Source organism: Meles meles, chromosome 6, assembly GCF_922984935.1.
Source record: "Meles meles chromosome 6, mMelMel3.1 paternal haplotype, whole genome shotgun sequence".
Taxonomy (NCBI): domain Eukaryota; kingdom Metazoa; phylum Chordata; class Mammalia; order Carnivora; family Mustelidae; genus Meles; species Meles meles.
The window spans coordinates 41,801,769-41,819,174 of record NC_060071.1 but is presented as its reverse complement, the minus strand read 5'-3'; the positions used below and the strand labels follow the sequence as shown (position 1 = coordinate 41,819,174).

General features: G+C 35.3%; 1 protein-coding gene and 1 non-coding gene across 7 annotated transcripts in view; one reads left to right on the top strand and one right to left on the bottom strand.

Annotated features, from left to right (window-relative positions):
- Window positions 1-17,406, bottom strand: part of TCF12 (transcription factor 12) — a 385,612-nt gene that overhangs the window by 238,226 nt on the left and 129,980 nt on the right. The gene's annotated exons all lie outside the window — the stretch shown is intronic.
- Window positions 2,432-2,538, top strand: LOC123945368. Its single transcript, XR_006819202.1, has one exon. It is a non-coding gene; the product is annotated as a U6 spliceosomal RNA (small nuclear RNA).

Here is a 17,406-nt window from a genome sequence, read left to right as displayed (position 1 = left end):
ACAAAAGCAACCACATTAAGAAGACTCTTAGCTGAGCCCCTGACTTGTGTTCTCCACAAGCATGTATATTTATTGTAGTACCATATAAGCAAAAATCAGCACCATGTATGGATTTCTAAATTTTGAACTCTCATAATTAAAGCTTAACCCATAAAAAAATAATTGAACTTAAGTCATTTGAAAATATCTACAACTTAAAAGATAAATAATTAGATCAAAACCTACCATAGCAAACACCTTTGGGGCTGTTAAATCTAGCTGAAAAACTTAGTCACTGCCTATGTAAATAAATCATACCACTTTAGAAATCTTTACCTCAGAGTATTTTTAGTTTAAAAATAGAGGAGTGTTTATCAAAAGTATTTATCAGCAATGAAAAATACACACTAACAATGACTTCCATTAAATAACAGAATATAATCTCGATATAAAAATAAGATCTATACACCAAATCTTATACTTTAGAAAATTGGCAGTTTCTTCAAAGATTAAAATATACATATCTTATGACACAACAATCTATCCCTAGGTATTTTCCCAAGGCACAGTGAGGAAAAACATACAGTCACAAGAAAACTTTTACACTAATATTAAGGACAGCATTCATAACAGCTAAAACTGAAAACAATCCAGGTAACGATTACTTTAAAAAAAAAAAAAAAAAGAATAGGGGCACCTGGATGGCTCAGTCAGTTAAGTGTCTGCCTTCAGCTCAGGTCATGATTCCAGGGTCCTGGAACTGAGCCCCATGTGGTGCTCCCTGCTTAACTGGGAGTCTGCTTCTCCCTCCCCCACCTCTGGCTTGTGGTTGCTCTCTCATATAAATAAATAAAAATCTTTTAGAAAGAAAGGGCAGGGGGCGGCCAGAGGGAGAGAAGGAAAGAAAGGAAGGAAAGAAATAAAAAAAATCTATATAGTCTATCCATTTAAACCAATCCCTTTCAGCAATACAAAGACATGGACTAGGGGTACACACAACAACATGCATAAATCCCTGTAACCATATGCTTAGTAATAGAAATCAGATTCCATTCATATGCTGATCTAAAAACAACAAAATCACAGTGATAAAAATAAAGACAGTGGTTGCTTCTGCAGTAGAGTAGACTAGGAAGTAGTGCAAGGGATACTTACGGGATTAAAAAAAAAAGTTTATCAAACAAAATATTCTAGTGACCAGTTTTCTAAGGTTCAATTGAAAATAACAATTATAAACTATGGACAAAATTTTTTAAAACTATTTGAAGGCAAGGAAGAGTTAGCAAAATGCAGAAACTGGAAACGACCTGAAGAGTGAAAAAACAAACCAGATTCACTGACTAAGATCCAAATCCATCAGGTTTGTCTAATGAAGACAGCCCATAGTCAGTATGGCATATCATGGCTGAACAAGCAGAAAGCTACTATCTTCTTTGTTTAAGAAGCCAGAAAACAGACGAGATCCGGCGTGGGGAAGGTCCAAAGATTTACATTCAAATCCTTGGCTGACCTAACAACATAAATACAGGGGACAATAGAAGAAACCCAACTGAGAGCAATGCCTAGAAGGCTAAAATAACTGATCATAGATTTCATCTACTGGTACCACAGAGGAAACTAATCAGGGATGCTTGGTAAATAATTTGGGATTTCTACAAACCTGTTCTAACAGAGCATAAAACCAAGCCTCCAGATAATTGACCAAAAATGTAACTACTTATCAGAGCAAAAAACAAAACTCCATAGAGAGAAACCAAAACTTCTACAGCGCATCTTGTACATTTTCTAATACAAAATAAAAAATTAACACAGGCATGCAGAAATAAAAATATGCCCAGGAAAAACAATCCATACGTCAAGATCACAGATGTTTGAATAAGGAGGAAAGGATTTTAAAGCAGCTATTATATATTCAAAGACTTTAAGAAAAAGATGGTCAAAATGAATGGACAAAGACACTCTCAGCAGAGAAAATGGAAATGTATTTGAAAATGGAAATTCTAGGGGCGCCTGGGTGGCTCAGTGGGTTGGGGCCTCTGCCTTCGGCTCAGGTCATGATCCCAGCATCCTGGGATCGAGCCCCGCATCGGGCTCTCTGCTCAGCAGAGAGCCTGCTTCCCTCTCCCCACCCCCTCACTTCCCACCTCTCTCTCTGCCTGCCTCTCTGCTTACTTGTGATCTCTGTCTATCAAATAAATAAATAAAATCTTAAAAAAAAAAAAAAAAGAAAGAAAGAAAATGGAAATTCTAGGGGCGCCTGGGTGGCTCAGTGGGTTAAAGCCTCTGCCTTCAGCTCAGGTCGTGATCCCAGGGTCCTGGGATCGAGCCCCACATCGGGCTCTCTGCCCCGCGGGGAGCCTGCTTCCTCCTCTCTCTCTGCCTGGCTCTCTGCCTAGTTGTGATTTCTCTCTGTCAAAAAAAAAAAAAGAAGAAGAAGAAAATGGAAATTCTAATGCTCATTTCAGCAGCACATACACTAAAACCAGAACGATACAGATAAGATTATCATGACCCCTACACAAGGAAAACATGAAAATTTGTGAACCACTACACACACAAAAAAAAAGAAAGAAAGAAAGAAAGAAAATCTAAATGGCAATTCTAGAATTTAAAATTGTATTAACTGAAATAAAAATTCACTGAATAAACTAAATGAACTGGAACCAGAAAAAGAAATTGTAAGTGAAAATGAATAAGAATCAATAAAAAATTATTCAATATAAAGTAGAAAAAAATATTGGAGAAAAGAAACAGCACCTCAGCTACTTGTTAAACAATATTAAATGGTCTAAAATAAATGTAATCAGAGTATGAGAAGTAGATGAGAAAATGATGCAGAATATACATCTGGGAGAAAAAACTGCAAAAATGTCCCCAAATCTGTGAAAAACATCACTGAGTGTATGCAGATCCAATGACCTCAGTAATCTCTAAGCAGGAAAAATACAAAGCGAACCTCAATAATACACACAATCATCAAATGGCTAAATGCAAACACAAAGAAAGAAATCTTCAATTCAACCAGAAGGAAGAAAGACAAGTACATAAGGGGAAAGTGACATAAATAAAGGCTGACCACACATCAAAAACAATGGAGGCAAGAGACAATAAAATGACATCATTAAAGTTCTAAGAGGAAAAAAAAAGTCATCTGAAGTAACTGCTTAACGATCTGAAGTACAAGAAATACTAACTAAAGTCTTCATGCTGAAGAAAATGACACCAGGGGAGCCTGGGTGGCTCAGTGGGTTAAGTATGCCTCTGCCTTCAGCTCAGATCATGATCTTAGGGTCCTGGGATAGAGCCCCAAATTGGGCTCTCTGCTCAGCGGGCAGCCTGATTCCCCGCACCCCCCACCCACCTGCCTCTCTGCCTACTTGTGATCTCTGTCAAATAATTAAATAAAATCTTTTTAAAAAGAAAAAGAAAAAATGACACCAGATAAGATTTGGATCCACAAGAAGGTAAGAACAGAAATGATAGTTACGTAAGGATAAATGACTATTTTTCCTCAATTTTCTTTAAAGTGCACAGGATTACTGAAAGCAGAAACTATGAAGCTGTTTTGAAAACTTTAAAATAGTCTTACGACAAAGAATAAAAAAAGGCAAATGAAATAATTCTTTACAAGATTCTTAATTTTATCTTGATATGGTAAATATAAAGTTCATGTAGACTGTAATGAATGTATACTTTAATCCCTAGAGCAACCCTTAAAAGTAACTACAAGAGGTACAGCTAAAAAGTCATTCAAGAAATTAAAATGGAATACAAAAATATATTTGATTAACCAAAAAGAAGTGAGAAAGGCAAGAACCAAGGCACACACACAAAAAAATAACATGATAAAACTAAGTATAACATATCAATAAGAATTCAAGTATTGGCGGGATGCTTGGGTGGCTCAGTTGGTTAAGCGGCTGCCTTCCGCTCAGGTCATGATCCCAGCGTCCTGGGATCGAGTCCCACATCGGGTTCCGTGCTCGGCAGGGAACCTGCTTCTCTCTCTGTCTCTGCCTGCCACTCTGTCTGCCTGTGCTCGCTCTCGCGCGCTCTCTCTCTCTGACAAATAAATAAAAATCTTAAAAAAAAAAAAAGAAAAAAAAAGAATTCAAGTATTGGAAAGAATGTAGAGCAACCAGAACTCTCATACATTGCTGGTGGGAGTATAAAGTAGTGAAATCACTTTGGAAAAACTCTTTAGCAATTTTTTAGAAAGTTAAACATATTTCTATATATGGCTGAGAGATTCCACGCTTCATATTTACCACAGAGAAATAAAAACATTTAAGTTTGCAAACTGAATTACCCAAGACTGTTTCTAACAGCCTTATTCATAATAGCCAAACACTTTAAAATATTTCTAATGACTGTAGACACCTAAATGGATAAATATATGATGATTTACTAATACAATGGAACACTGCTATTCAGCAATAAGAACGCAGTGCTATACACAACTTGGGTGAGTCTTTTTAGCAAAGAAGCCAAACACAGAAGAGAACATACTATTGTGATTCCATTTACGTAATATTCTAGAAGTGGCAAAACTAATCTATGGTTATAAAACAAGAATGATCATTGTTTATTAAATGACGGAGTGTTTCTAAGGGGCCATGAGAGAACTTTCTGAGGTGCTATGGGTTAGGTTTCCTGGGAAACAGACTCTTAGGTGGATTATTTGTGATCAAGAAGTCCACTGGGAAGTGCTCTCATGGGCAATACCTATGACAAGTTGAAGGAAGCACAAGCGGGTACACAAAGAAGTGGAATTGTGATGTGATAGCCACAAATGCCTTAGGCCATCACATGGGGAGTTCCCAACCTGGGACGGGCCTTAGAAACTGTCCCAAATTACAGCAAGTGTATCAAGATCTTTATACCTCTCCCCCTACCCTACCACTGCATTGTCAAGTCACTGGATATACCCAGTAGGTGTGACAAGATCAAGATAGCTCCCTTCAGTAGAATGCCTTCTACTCTTAAACTCTTTTTGGTCAGAGTTGTCCACCAACATTCCCAGCAGCTTGAAAAATAAGTGTTCAATTCTGGAAGCACTCCACTGTATTCATAACATGGCATGAGAGAAATGTTTTCATCTCGACTGAGGTATTGGTTATGTGGGTGCGTACACATTTATCAAGCTCATTGAACTGTACATTTAAGATCCATTTAGGGCACCTGAGTGGCTCAGATGGTTAAGCACTGGACTCTAGATTTCAGCTCAGGTCATGATCTCAGGGTTGTGAGATCGAGCTCTACACTGGGCATGGAGACTGCTTAAGATCTTCTCTCTCCCAGGGCACCTGCGTGGTCCAGTCGGTTGGGATTCAGACTGTTGATTTTGGCTCAGGTCATGATCTTGGGGTCCTTGGGCCCTGAGTTGAGCTCCACGCTCACTGAGGAGTCTGCTTGGGATTCTCTTTCTCCCTCTCCTTTGCCCCTCTCCTGGCTAACACCCTCTCTCTTTCTCTCTCTAAAAAATAAATAAAACAAATCTTAAAAGAATAAAAAAGATTCTTTCTCCTTCTCCCTTTACCTCTCCCCTCCCTCAAAATCCATTTATTTCACTGTATGTAAATTCTATTCTAAAAGAGGTCCCCCCCACTACATGCTTTAAAAATGTTATACTCTTATTCTGGACACCTGCCCCCTCCCCCCGAAAAAAACCCCATACTTAAATACTAACGAAGTACAACTTGGAATGAAGAGAGATAGAAGATTAAATTTTAAAAACAAAGAACAGTACCATAGTCAAACTATAGCTTTTAAAATAGTAGTGGGTATCCATAGCAATTGGCCACCACTATTACAGACTATAAGAAAGATAAAGATGCTGACATTCAGAGGTATTCATTTGAAGTTCAAATAGAAGTCCATACCATGTGGCAAGGATGACATGGCGATTTGATACAAAGCAGCATGGTGATATTTTTTTTAAAGACTGTATTTATTTATTTGATAGAGTGAGTGAGATAGAGTGGGATGAAGGGCAGAGGGAGCAGCAGACTCCTTGCTGAGCAGGAAAGCTCTATGTGGGACTCTATCCTGGGACTCCAGGATCATGACCTGAGCCAAAGGCAGACGCTTAACCAACTGAGGCACCCAGGCGCCCAGAAGCACGGTGATTTGATAGTCTTTGTTGAAGCAATAGAAGGCAAACACCTGAAAGAGTTCTGTCATTTAAAAAAAAAAATTTTAAGTGCAAAACCAAGCTCTATCTTTCCATTACCTTTCAAATATTATCTATTCCTACAATGAATATCCCTTTCTCCCAATTTTGGGCCTGGCAATTTGAAATAAAATAATTAATCATTACCACTGCAAACATCACAATGCTACCATGTATTTAAAACAATTATTCTTTGCAGAACTATACAAAGAGCCTCAGGAATGATTGTTCAGATGATTGATTCTTTCAGACATTTCCAAAGATTTAATGCATGAAGGCTATTTATACTGTGAAGGGCAAAATACTATTTTAAATCAGTATCAGATTAAAGGTGACTTTTATCACATTATGAGCACACATGGTTCTGTGCACATATAACTATAAGTTTGTAGGTTCCCAGGTGAGAAACAGTATATAAATAAGTGAAATAGCAGCAAATTATGTTCACTAACAATGCTAAGTTAGTAGAAACCAAAATGATATACTGAAAAACTACACAAATGACAGTAAATGCATGCCTTTTTTCAAAAACAGGAAAGATTTGGTCTTTCACCATGGTAACAACTTTACTGAAAGAACATAAATAGTGGCTTAAAGTTGGTAAGTCCTTCCAATTACACCCAGAAAATAAACTAAAATTAAAGGGTGAGAAGGTAAATGCAAAGTTATTTTTGAAAATTTAATGCAAGTCAAATGTAGAAAAATTCATGTTTTAAAAATATGTGTTTTACACTCAATACTTAAGAGGAAGGTATTTCTCAACTGAAGCTAAAGTTCTTTCCGTTTATAAAATTTTCAGAAATATTTGTTTTCCTTCATGATCCACACAAAGCAGAAGGGGAGGAAATTAAGCATACTTTTGTGCTACTACAATAATGTACTACTCACTCCTAAAAGTTGATCTTCAATTTCTGCTCAATGTGAAAATCTCCATAACCCAATTAACTTGTGGTCATTTACCTCCATTACAATTTCTTTTATTAAGCATCTCTATTAAATTACTCAATTTATTACTTCAAAATTGGTTTAAGTATCTGAAATCATTACCTTGTTAGTCTTTTTGAAAACAAGATGGTAATCACGATATAAATAGAAGACAGTCTATCCTAATGGAACTGTTTATAGACCCACTTCTTTGCTAACCTTAAAACACAGGGGAAGGGCTAGAATCTCACTATTTTATAAAAATCCATGATAAAATAACCTGTTTGTACTCCTGAGTATCATTTAAAATGTTTTCTAAACATCATTTAGAATACCTTTCAAGTATATAAAACCCTATGGAAAAAGTGGTCAGTGATAAAATGCTGGCAAAATACTTTTATTGGCAATATTTCCTAAAGCAGGAACCCCATTCATTCTGACTTTGTCCTATGGCTTCAGGGTGAGTTAGTCATCATTATCATGTTAAAATCCTTAGGACCTTCAACCCAAAGAATCTGTAAAGATGAAATGCATAGTTTAAATAGATTTCTGCCCAAGAGCAAGGAACTAGAGTTGGATTCTTGACCTCCTCAATTATTTCATTTACAAGAGAGAAGAAAAAATGGACAAATATGAGGAGTTTATAAATTGCTCAGAGCTGCTTTAGGAGCTGCTTCCTCTTCCTTTAAGTAGAGGAAGAAAAAAATGACCATACTTTGATTTCACAGTAATTAAAAACAGATCTGTATCTTCCAGTAGCTCATAAAGTGAAGACACACTCAATTCTAAGTGGTATACACCTGTCAGTCTCAAAGTAGGAAGGTTTGAAATGTATTGATTTATCCAATTCTGTATCCAAACACAATATCAAGTATCCTGTTTGGTGTTCCTCCCATTACTTTTCAATATTCGAACCCCTGGCCTACCTTCCTCCCCTGACTTTTCTTCAAAACCGCATTCTTATCTGATCAGATTGAGTTCCAAATCTCCTGCTGTCCCAGAAAAACTTCTCGATTTCTCCCTTGGTACATGGGTGTGTATACATCTGTCAAGCTCACTGAACTGTACATTTAAAAAAAGATATTTATTGGCAGTGTGAAGAAAACCTGATATATTCTAAACATTTAATATAATCTTTCCAGAAATTTAAAAGTACCAACAAAAAAACTGGATCTAGCTGATTTCCTTCCATATCCAATTTCTCTCATTAGTCTCTCACTTTGTCTTTTCAGTGTTAACAAAGAACAAAATACACATAGTAAACTGTATGTACCAAAAAAAGTCGTTATCAGGAAAATATGCTTTACAGGACACTGGACCTAAATACGATCTCTGACTTTTCCATTTACTGGGCATATGACAACTCTATTAAGACTATTTCATTTTCCAAAAACTGGAAGTTGCTAACAGTACATAATGCATAGACTAAAGATGAGAATGAAATGACACCTACAAGGCACTTAATACAGCATCTGTCACATAGTAAATGCTCAATAAATGTAAGCTGTCTAAAACTTCAGAAATGTCTTTTTCATTCTCATTGTGGGAGGACTTATTTGGCAATCTTGCCACTGAGAAAAATTGGGAGAGGCAGGTATCTGGTGCTTAAAGAAGTGACTGGATCTAAGCTAGATTTCCCATTTGTGGTACTTCTTCAAGTATCAGTTCCTCTCTGACTGGAATATTGATAACCTGCTGAAGCAATTATCTTCTGTGTTTAAAACTCTTCAATATAAATGACTATTTATAGTAAATGATGTCATCTTCCAAAGTCTAACCATAAAGCATATCTGGAACCTACTATAAAGATGCTCAGATCGCAAAGACATTTAAGTTTATGACAAATCAATGTTGGTTCATCCTACTTTTATGAGAATACAAACCAAGAAAATAAAACGGAAACAGTATCTTCATATTACAGGGCTTTATATCACAGGGGTGAACAAAGGAATTGAGGTAGGAGGCCAAACATAGTTTAAGTTACATGACTTGTCACACTGTTTTCTTTGAGTTTTCTCATTTGCAAAAATCAGGTAGCACCAGCTCTGCCTACTAAATGAGATAGCATACAAAATGTCTGGAGAGCATCTTGCATATAGTAGTTTCTAAGTATTTACAATTAACTAACCGCACAAAATCCTTCCCCTGCAATGTTTCAGTGGATTGTTTTAAAAAGATAAAGGTAATATGTGGCAGAAAATTTTATTATTATGTCACGAATTAGATCTGTTTCCCCAATTTAACAATTTCTCTTCAATAAGCATCTACTGAGTAACTACTGTGAGTGAGGAACCATATTTTGTCATTCACTCCCCACCAAGTTTTTATTTGCTTTTTGTATTTTATGTGTGGCAGGCACCAGAACCACAAAGACCAAGTTAAAGTCAATAAACAGATGAAGTTTTCCCCCTTATGTACTTCCTTACATTTTATATTCACTGACCTCAAGACATATACTTGTGTATCAAAAACATAACAAATCTATGAGCCTTTGAAAATAATGCATTATTTCTAGGCAGAAGCTGTTGCCCTAAAAACAGTCCTTTAAGAAACTAACCTGAAAGTCACATGTGAATGGAAGTCTGAATGAAAAACTTTAATTCTAACACAGTAAAGTTAAGATGCATTTTTAATTCTGGCCAGAAAAAAAATGTGTAAAAGAAAGACCGCTAAAATATTAGAACAGTTGAGAAAGAAGAAAAATTAGTAACCTGAATCAGTCATAAATCTGGAAGTCTTTCTGGGCATGATGAATCATTTAACAAAAGAATATATGTCCTGGAACACTTTCTCTAATGTGATCAAGAAGTTCATTGGAATAAACATACAGCTGATCCTTGAATGACATGGAGGGGGTGGGGCACCAATTACCTATTTGTCAAAAAGGCATGTATAACTTTTGATTCCCTAAAAACTGAACTAATAGCTTACTGTTTAGAAGTGGGCTTGCTGATAACACAGCTGATTAACACATATTTTGCATGTTATGTTATATGCTTTATTCTTATAGTAAGCTAGAGCAAAGAAAATGTTATTGAGAAAAATCATAAAAGAAAATACATTTACAGTACTGTACTGTATTTATTGAAAAAGATCCATACATAAATGGACCCAAACAATTGGAACCTATGCTGTTCAAGGGCCAATCGTAACTAAATGACAATGTAGAAGTGCTAAATCACACTTTATTTTTAAATAATTTATTATTTTATTTTTATTTGATTAATTATTATTATTATTATTATTATTATTATTATTATTATTAAATAAATTATCTGATAAATTCTTTGGGCGTCTGAGTGAGTGGCTTAGTCAGTTAAGCGACTACCATCAGCTCAGATCATGATCTCTGAGTCCTGGGATGGAGCCCCATTCATCAGGGAGTCTGTTTCTCTCCTCCCAGCTTCCACCGTCCTCCACCTCCGCCCCGGCCACTCATGCTTGTTCTTGTGCTCTTTCTCAAATAAATAATCTTTTTTAAAAAATCTGATAAAGTCTTAACAAATTTAAAACCCAGTACTCATGCGGCTCATGACTGTACAGATTTAATATAACATGTTCTGACTTACGTTTACATTTCTAAGACAACATACATGGAATAATTCAATTACTACTTCCCACTTTCTCCTCTTAGTTAAGTAATTAAGCACCACCTACCATCTCTGCTTTTTCACTTTTCCAATTTAATTTAAAAGCTTTTTCTTTGTTTCCAAATTGAAAATGTCCAATTTGAACATATAAAATGGTTCTACTTTTTCTTTTATCTGTTAAGTCTTCTTTTAATATTTTCTTTCCATCATAGTTAAATTTAAAAAAAAATCAAGATACAAACTGCATGGTAACTATAATGCCTGAGGAGGAAAGAAAACTGGAAGAAAATACAAACAGGACTAATAGTTTCATTTGACAAGTTGGATTCTTATTTCTTTTTTACTGTTTTTCAACTATTCTGAAATTAGTTTATATTACTTGAAAATTTTAAAATGAATTTATATAATTTAAAAGTAAGTTTTTTGAAAAATTGTACATTAAACCAAAAACAATCACTGGGAAAATACCGAACTACTTCCAGTCTAACATACATTATCATTTAAACACTTATATATTTAAAATATTTTCCGTCAATTACATGTAATTCAAATGCGATCACAAAAAACTTGAAGAAATTCATTTTCTTTTACTTCACTGGCATTTCAGTGACTTAAATAGTTCATTAAATGGATAACACTAGTTCATTAAATGGATAACACCAAATTTCTCCAACGAACACATACAGATGGCCAGCAAGTACATGAAATTATTCTCAACATCATTAATAATCAAGGAAATGCAAATCAAAACCACAATTAGGTTACACCTCACAACTGTCAGGAAGGCCGTTACAGAAAATGAACCAATAAAAAACAAATTATGTGTAAGTGAGGATCTGGAGAAACTGGAACCTGAGAAACCGGGAATGTAAAATGGTACTTGGGAAAAAGCCACTTGGGAAAACAACATGGAGATTCCTCAAGAATTAAAAATAGAACTACCCTATGATCTAGCAATCCCACCTTGATTAATTTATCCCAAAGAACTGAAGACAGGATCCTGAAGAGATATTTACACTCCTGTGTTCATTGCAGCATTATTCACAATAGCCAAGAGACAAACGACATAAAATATCCATTGTTGAATGGGTGAAGAAAATAAGGTATAAGGTATAGTCATACAATGGAATACCACTAAGTCTTTAAAAAAAGAAGGAACTTCTTTTTTATGTTACATAGATGAACTTTGGCTAAGTGAAATGAGCCACTCACAGAAAGACAAATACTGCATGATTCCATTTATATGAGGTACATAAAGTAGACAAATTCATAGGTGCAGGAAGTAGAATAATGGTTGCTAATGGCTGGGGGAAAGGGAAATGGGGAGTTGTTCAATGGGTATAATTTTAATCATGCAAGATGAAAAAGTTCCAGAGATCTATTGTTCAACAATGTGCGTACAGTTAATGATACTGTATTGCACACTCAAAATTTTGCTGAGAATGTATCTAATGTTAATGTCCTTTTTTATCACAATTAAAAGAAAAAAAGAACACCTAATAACTCATAAGGAAAAATTTTCCTGTGTAAATAATACCATCGAGTGGGGGTAGAGGGTGGAATCATTGTTTTTTGAACATAAAGAAAAGTGATGCCCATTTCTTATGTCTTTTTATTTCTATAAGAATAATCTGTTTTCGTTCCTTAGTTCATCTTTGAAGAAATCTTTCCACTTTTGTTTCCCTTTGTACGTAGCCATCTGATGACCGACAACCGTCAGATAGGTAACTAGCTAGGGATTCATTTTATTTTATTCCCTGTCATAAAATAAGGTAAAAGGCATTTCTGTAATTACATCAAGTAAATGCCACACAGGTGAGGGCTGGAAAGTGGCAATTATATTCACAATATAAAATACACTGCAAATGTAGCAAGAAAGGCTAACTATGGGCTCAATTCAAGACATTAAAAAAAATATATATATATATTTAAACTCTTGATGTAATAGCTATGTCCTCTTCTTATGTTATCCAAAATAACTTTCATGAATATGAAGACAGCACACTAGTAATGAGATTAAGTAAACAATAAATGGGTTTTAAGAAAAGTGAAAGGCAGCACTCTTCATACAAACTAAATGGCTACTATAAATTTTGAAAGACTATTTTTTTAAAAAATTACCCAAAAACCTACCTCAATTACTTCTGCCTTTGTATGAGTGATGTCTTTTGTATTTTAACTCCAACAGTTGCCAAAATAAGCCCATTTACATGTGATGCCTGTCAACTAGCAAATTTACATTTGGATTTTGTTGGCTTTGGAACCTGCATTCTGTTCTCTTCTTTGTGCCATTGTTGTTTTTAGGTTTGGCAGTAGCTCTAGATCTTTGTTTAACTTAGTTCCTTTGTCTAACTTCAGCAGTATATACACATTATAAAATTAGCATGAAATAACATCTCATTTTCCATCATCACAATTAATTCCCACCTTGGCAAAGTCTTGCAAATTATGCTTATGTGAACCCAAAAGAAAAAAAAAAACAAAACACAAATACAGCACCTGATTTCTCCACCTGAAGATATAAAAGCTAGTAAGAATAAGAACTGTTTGGTTCAACAGTATACACAAAATAATTCATGATCACACCCAATCTTAATATCTTAAAAGCTGAGTAAGTAAAGAGATGACCCCAGCAATCAGAGCTAAATTTGTTTGGCTGCCAAAATGCCCATGTTTCTCTTCATTGTAATTTCTTCCAGTGTCTTTTTAGTTCTATCTAATACAAAAGTACTTTCTGTCAGGCAGTCTACTACCTCAAATTCATCACGTAACTGTGAAAGTGATCGCTTAATTTGTTAAAGTTAGTACTTGAGAGCCTCATTATAGATTCATTTAAGTAGATCATGCAATGGATCAATAATTTAAATAGGAGTTATGAAACATTGTGAATTTTATCTTCAGCACTTTATTTTTTTAAGTTTAAGTTTTAAATAAAACTTTTAAAATATGTATGGATATCCTACCTGCACATAAGCAGAGAATTTGTAGTAACTTACAACACACATTTATATAATCATAAATATACTCAATTACCTTCATATTCGTATCATGAGTAAATTAATTATCCTAAATATAATTTTTCATCCTAATCAAGGCAGCAGTATCATTAGGAAAATTCAAAAGACTTTTATCAGCTATGAACTATGCTTTTTATATTTACATCTGATCATGAGATATTATTGATGTTCTGAGAACTCACAGTCCTTCAAAAATAAACCAATCATAGGCTTAAGACTTTATTTGAAAGGGCTTTTATCTCCTACTGAATACCAGCCTAAAAACAGCTGTTCCTTCATTTGAAGATTGAGCTCTTATTCATATCACTTCTGGAGGAGAGGAAAGCCAGTAAAGCTATTTTTCAGAAATTCAAACTCCTACTATTCAGCCAGTTCCTATGGAACTCCTTTCCATCTGTTCTCTGGCATTTCGGTCAGGTTATGCACTTGCCAAAGAGCTTTCTTTGGATACTGAATCCACTGGTAAAGACAAATGGAAAAAAAAAATCAATTAACTTGTTACTAAATATCGTTAATTTAAAACATGAAAAGCTGTCACGCATCATGTCAAAATAAACTCTACAATCAAATATGCAGTCCATGTTATAAACAAAATCAAGACTCTAGACTGAACAAGAAATTAACAGCTTAGAAATTTTTGTTACTAGTTTTCATTAAAAATTCATTCTATGATGGACAGATAATAAATAAGAACCAATACAATGTTTTCATGGCGAAAGACAGCATCTTATGAGAAAATAATAACCCTGAAAAGGAGTCTAAGAATCATAATGCAACTGACTTTTTGAAAGTATTTTAATAATAAAAGTTTTTACTCAGTAGATAAAGTGAGAAGAGATATCCATGTAGTCCATGTTTCTATATTTATTAGAGAAGTTGATCAAGAAAGATATAAATAATTTTTAAAGCACAAGTTAAAGATATTAGATCAAAAAGTAATAAAGAAATTGACAGAAAGAAATTAACTAGGCTTGGATGACAACTAACTATGACTTTTCATAATTTCAAAGAATTGTGACTACTGAGTGATTAGTAGATACTGTGTCAGAGGACAAGCAAATTAGTAACTCTACTTGTCCTTAAGAAAGTCCAAAAGAAAGCCTGAACTGTACGGGTAAATTGGTTCATGATTCTTACAAAGCTGGTCTGGAACAAAAAGGTCCACTGATTCAATAAAGCATGCATAACCTAGAGAGAGCAAGGAAACAAAGTTTATTGATATGGATGGGGAAAGGTAGGAGGGAGAAAGACATAAAACTAATCTCTCTTAGACTTCATCTGGAGGGTATAATGTCAAAAGTAACTTTTGGGGATGCCTGGGTGGCTCAGTTGGTTAAGCGGCCTTCAGCTCAGGTCATGATCCCAGGGTCCTGGATTTGGGAGTCCTGCACTGGGCTCCTTGCTCAGTCGGGAGCCTGCTTCTCCCTCTGCCTGCCTCTATCTCTCTCTCTGACAAATAAATAAAATAAAGTAACTCTAGGGTGCAATTTATTTATTTTCTCAGCATGATAAGTATACTCTTTAATCTTCACACACCCCCCCATCGTCCCTCCCCCTCACCCACCTTCCTCTGGTATTATCAGTTTATTCTCTACAGTTAAGACTCTATTTCTTGGTTTCTCTCTCTCCCTCTTTTCCTTTGCTCATTTGTTTTGTTTCTTAAATTCCACATGAGTGAGATCATATGGTGTTTGTCTTTCTCTGACTGACTTATTCAACTTTGCACTATACTCTCTAGTTCTAATCCTTGTAGTTGCAAATGGCAAGTTTGTTTGTTTTTTTTAGATATCATTCTTTTTTACAGTTGAATAATACTGTATTGTGTATATATATACCACATATTCTTATCTATTATCTATCCATGGACATCTGGACTGCTTCCACAGACTGGCTATTGAAGTAATGCTATAATATTTATTCGTTTTTTAAAAGATTCTTTGATATGGACTTTCATTTTTTTTTTTTAATTTTTTGAAAGATTTGTTTATTTACTTATTTTTTGACAGATAGATCACAAGTAGGCAGAGAGGCAGGCACAGAGAGAGGAGGAAGCAGGCTTCCTGCTGAGCAGAGAGCCGGATGTGGGGCTCGATCCCAGGACCCTGGGATCATGACCTGAGCTGAAGGCAGAGGCTTTAACCCACTGAGCCACCCAGGTGCCCCTTTGATATGGACTTTCAAAGCAACAACACAAACAAAAGCCTATGTTATGTTGTGATGGAATTAAGGGGTTTTTTTTGTTTGTTTTTTTTTGGTCCTGGTTAAACATTTGACAGACAACAAAACCAAGGAGAGGAAAACATTTGTTGAAATAGATGTTGAAGTATAAATGGATTCTACAGAGATCAGAAAAGGTAAATAACCTGGACAAGGAAACCAACTTAAACGGCTAGGTGTACAAATAACAACGAAGTAACTCTGGCTAACAAAATGCTAAGCCTACTGCTGGAACACTTCATAGGGCCTCCTCCATTTAGGAGGTAAAGTAACACGTAAGTTATAATATGGGAAAATATGTAAGAAAAAAACAACCAAGGTCTGTTTACACGATATTCATCATTAATGAATTCTCGATTCATCAATCACCCAGAGAGGTGAACACAAATGGGTCCACTCAACCCTAATATACGAGAAGCAGAAGACAGTCTACAATGTACTTTGAGACATCTTAATTAAAATAAAAAGTTAAAAAGTACTAGAAAACTTTAGGTAAATTTTTGTGAACTGAAGAACCAGAATGAACATAAATGCATGCCAAGTAATCTGGCCTAAACAGTGAAACTGGTTATATGTGTGTCAGGAGCACCAGAGGGTGAGGGGAGGAAAACATTTGATAATTAAGAGTTAGGAAAGGAACTCCACCACAGAAATCATAGAATTTGGAGTACCTTTCTCTTTTGTTCACACATGGAGGTGGGGGAGAAACATGGCAGAGAGGCTGTCACCTATTCAATGTCCTAACTCTCTATCAACTCTGGAACACAAGATATATACACACCTGAATGTGCCCAGGGAACCACTGTATTTTAATGTAATTCCAAGTTTTATCTCTTTGTCCTCAATATACTTGAACAACTGGGGCACCTGGGTGGCTCGGTTGGTTGAGTGTCTGCCTTTGATTCAGGTCATGATCTCAAGGTCCTGGGATGGAACCCTGTGTCAGACTCCCTGCTCAGCAGAGAGTCCACTTCTCCTTCTGCCCCAGCCCCCTGCTCTTGCTCTCTCTTCTCTCTCTCAAATACATAAATGAAATCTTTATACACAAACACACACACACACACACACACACACACACACACACACACACACACACAAAAGGAAACTATGATCTTCCTAATCTTCCTTTCTTCTCTTCCTAATGTAGAAATTTCTGGTTAAAGGTACAAAAATACATTTTTAAAAGAACAAAAATATTTTAGATAAACTCCATGGTTTGTCTTTTATTTCCATGCAAGTTATATTTTAATTCTCCTTTCCTAGTTAAGGGAAGGACAAAATTTGGCAAGAAGGTAGAGAGTAGATTTTCCTGTAGGTGATTCAGCTCTAGAAATCTCAAACAGCAGATCCCTAAAACTCAATCTGTGTGTACAGCAAAATAGTACTCAGACATTTTTCTATAATTGGCAGCTTTCCCTAACCCAGTTTCCTATTCAGACACTGTAAGTTAATAGCTATTGATCCCTTTCCAATAAAATTAAAATGTAATTTTTTCATTTTATCTTGC